Genomic DNA, 4,545 nt, shown 5'->3' on the forward strand with positions numbered 1-4,545 from the left:
TCAACACGTTTTAAAAAATCAGTTTGTTCATTCTAAATCGTCGCATCACTTTGAAAAAATCAGTTTGTTCATTCGAAATCGTCTCAACACGTTTTAAAAAATCAGTTTGTTCATTCTAAATCGTCGCACTACTAAAACAAATCAGTTTGTTCATTCTAAATCGTCGCATCACTTTAAAAAAATCAGTTTGTTCATTCTAAATCGTCGCACCACTTTTAGTATAAATCTGCAAAATTAAGTCATGATCAACTCGAAAATTAAGCATGTCATCACTCCTATACTTTAACTTAATTTAAATTATTCTTCAGTTTAAATTATTTATTTTTTTATTTTGTTTTACCATGACGGAGGATGGTTGTGATAGGATGTTAACCGAGTTCTATTCTTCCGAAAAAATATATAAATGAAATATAAATATACAAGGATTGCATGTGTATTTACAAATATTGTTTGTTTGTTTGTTTTAGAGTCAAGCCACAATGGGCTATCAGCTTTGTCCCCCCGCGTGGAATCGAACCCCGGATTTTAGCGTTGAATGTCCGTGAAATTTAACACTGTCCCATTGAGGGATATATATACAAGCAATCAAATATATTCTGCTTAGGAAAATCATTAATACAAATCAAACAATATAAAAATATTTTAAAACTTCATTGTTGTTAATTTACGACAAAAACACACATATATAAAAGGATAGATATCGGTTTCGAATCTTCAAGGAGTCTTCAGTTTCTGAAATAAGACTCTTTCTGACAAGACCTGTTTAACAATGTAAACAATGAAGGTACTTCATTGTTGCCCGGCATGGCCAGGTGGTTAAGGCGCTCAACTCGCAATCTGAGGGTCGCGGGTTCGAATCCCCGTCACACTAAACGTGTTCGCCCTTTCAGTGACGTTATAAAGTGACGGTCAATCCCACTATTCGTTGGTAAAAGAGTAGCCCAAGGGTTGGCGATGGGTGGTAATGATTAGCTGCCTTCCCTCTTGTCTTTCACTGCTGGCACAAATAGCCCTCGTGTAGCTTTGCGCGAAATTCAAAACAAACAAACTCATTGTTGTGTAGATCTTGTCAGAGAAGTTCTTATTTCAGAAACTGAAGCCTATCCTCGAAAATAATAAAACCGGTATTTATTCTTTTATATATATATAAGTGTGTGTTTGTTGTTGTTGTTTATTAGTTTTAAATTAACAATAAATATTATATACATATTATTCTAAGCTGTGATCAAAGAAATTAAGAACGTCAGTGATACAAAATTATCGAGAACATTTTGATATCAATGAATAATAAGGTATGTCTAATGTACCCGCAAATCGTGCCGGTGACGCTATTAGTCCCGAAGTGTCACTGTCCCTTGTTGTACTATACCAGACAGGAAGCCAGGAGATATCGTAGATCAAGTTCCATCTGTGCTACGAAACTCAATTAGACATATTTTGTGTAGGACGTTTCACATAGAACAAGACTATTTCTGTCAGTAATGGTATCAGCAATGCAACTGGTTTTTAAACCCATATAACTTAATTTTATTAATCTTTTTTTTTTATTTTTACTAAAGGATTGGCTAAGCTAATGGCTAACGACGAGATATAATGGATTGATTAAGATGTTCGTAATGACAATGAAAACTTTACTAGTTGGATAATTCAAACAAGAAAGAAGCGGTAAGAGAAAATTAAGTGATTATCATCAGAGCTTAGTACAATTGCTCGAGTCGCGATATACCGCTCAACTCATCCCACACTTTCAGCTATGGAGGCGTTATAATCGTGACAGTCTATCTCACTATTTGATTAAGAGGAGATGTGTATGCGGCCGGTGCTGGTGACTAAGTATCCTCTCTGTGGGAAGTATTTTTAAATTAGTAGTAGTATTGTTTGATTGTTTGTTTGAAGTTAAGCACAAAGCACAACAATGGTCTATCTTTGCTCTCCCCACCACGGGTATCGAAACCCGGTTTCTAGTGTCGTGAGTCCACAGACATAGCGTTTAATTCACATATATTGTATAAGGTGCCGTCCAAGCTACACATTATCTAATCCTCTCATTGGCTCAACGGTGAGCTTGAGGACTTGTAACGATAAAACCGAGGGTTCGATACCCGCCACGCTAAAGATAGTCTATTGTGTAGTATTGTGCTTAAAAACAAACAAACAAGCGTATTAACACGCCTTCTTGCAGAATCTTTCAAACATGTAATACCTAATATTAAGCTTAAGATAACTTTATAATAAAATAGAAACCAAAACAAAAGCTTGGTACTTGCAGGTGGTTTATTGGAAACATGTAATACCTAATATTAAGCTTAAGATAACTTTATAATGAAATAGAAAACAAAACAACAGCTGGGTACTTGCTTATAGAGATAGTGACTCACGAATGTCACGAAACGTGACATAACTCCTCTGACCTGAGGCCTAAGAAATTGGACAGCCTCAGTTTTACCAAAAACATCTCAAATAGAAACAGTATTTAACATACCGGGCTGTGGATCCAAGGTTCCGTGGTTCGCGCCCGTTAACCATTAAAAAAAAAAATCGCACTCCCCCTTTTCGGGTCGTGGGTGCGTTTTAAGAGTGACAGTCAAATCCCACTATTCAATTTGAGTAGCCCACGAATTACCGTTCCTTTAGTCTATCTCTTCCAAATTAGGAACCGCAAATAGCGCTCGAGCAGCATTGCGCGAAATTCATTATAATATCCAGCTTGCAAAAAAAAACTTAGTTAGTTTTCTTGTCTGTTTGTATAAGAAGCTTTTGTTTCCGAAAAACAAAACAAAAAAAACAGAAGCGGTTAAAGCAGCTGATTCCTAAAACCGACTGATTATTAAAGTATGAGAAAGAACATCCATAAGACATTAATCATTGTCCAGATATTATGTTTGGGGATTTTCCTGCAGCTTTTTAGCATGATATTAGATTCGGTTTCTGTCAAAGATCACAAGGTCATTGGATCGAAACGTTGATAACGCTTTCTCTCTTTCTTTCACGACATTTTAAGATATTTTTACTTTTCGTGTTTTTTACTGTTGCTTGAGATGAACCATACAAACGATTTTTTTTATTTAATTGTCTGTTACCGCGTGGACCGGGTGTGGCTTAGTGGTTAGCGTGTCGGAGGTTCAAGCAAGTACCCTGTTGTTGTTGTTCTGTTTTCTATTTCATTATAAAGTTATCTTAAGCTTAATATTAGCTATTACATGGTTCCAATAAACCAATTGCAAGTATCCCGCTGTTGTTTTGTTTTCTATTTCTTTAGAAAGTTATCTTAAGCTTAATATTAGGTATTACATGGTTCCAATAAACCACCTGCCAATATCTGGCATTCAAGTATCTCATATAACTATTGTTTTTAGGACATTTCATTTGCACTGGGTGCTGAAAATAGGCTGTTTGTTTGTTTGTTTTTTACACATATCTATCCCTCTTGGCTACTTATCAAGAATGTATTTGAACGTCGCCAAAAACTACAAAAAATTTAAAAAAGTTGTTTCCCAAACCTTTTACTGTCTAGCGTTTTATCAAATCAAAACCATTAGTTTCGTTTTGCTTTCTTTTCCTTTTCAACGATATTGGAGAAAACTATCCAAGAATTTTTATTTGTATTTGGACCACTTCTCAATAAACCTTATTCTTTATTTTGAGTTGAACTACATTTGGTAGAAAACTTGAGTGTCACGAAGCTACTAATCAAAGTTTTTTTTTAGCAAAACAAAATCAAGTAAAAACAGAATATTTCTTTGAAGGCCGGGCGTGGCCTATTGTTAGAGTTCTCGGACTGTGAATCCGATGGACCAGAGTTCGCGGCTATAAAAAAGCGCACACTTTGGAGCCATGGGTATGATATACGAGTGACAGTCAATTCAACTATTTGGTCAGACAAGGGTAGCCCAAGGACTGGCGGTGGGTGCTGTTGATTAACTGCCTTTGATATTTCTTTGAAACTAAAAGCTCTACCAGTCTCAGAACTTCACAAGACCGAATCAGGTTTCTTCCTGGTTACGGATATTTTGTTTTATTTCATTTTTGCCTAGTTAAGCTGTTTAATAATAAGTTCGATCAAGATTCGTTTTACAGTGAAATGTTATCTTACATCTGAAACAACTTACTGAATTGTAGCGAAACGATTGGCAAACTGCCACACACAGGTTAACCGTTCTTCAATAATCACACCATACGAAAATACCTAACAGGAATCCAATTGGAAAGTTGTACTAGAACCCATTTGTTTCTATAAAAATCCAGTTGAAGGCTAACTAGATTCAATAGCAATCCTATCAGGTTCCTGAAAGAATCAAATTGAAGATTAACTGGAACCAATAGCAATCCTATCAGGTTCCTGAAAGAATCCAATTGAAGGCTAACTAGATTCAATAGCAATCCTATCAGGTTCCTGAAAGAATCCAATTGAAGGCTAACTAGATTCAATAGCAATCCTATCAGGTTCCTGAAAGAATCCAATTGAAGGCTAACTGGAACCAATAGCAATCCTATCAGGTTCCTGAAAGAATCCAATTGAAGGCTAACTGGAATCAATAGCAATCC

Source organism: Limulus polyphemus, unplaced genomic scaffold, assembly GCF_000517525.1.
Source record: "Limulus polyphemus unplaced genomic scaffold, Limulus_polyphemus-2.1.2 Scaffold3685, whole genome shotgun sequence".
Classification (NCBI taxonomy): domain Eukaryota; kingdom Metazoa; phylum Arthropoda; class Merostomata; order Xiphosura; family Limulidae; genus Limulus; species Limulus polyphemus.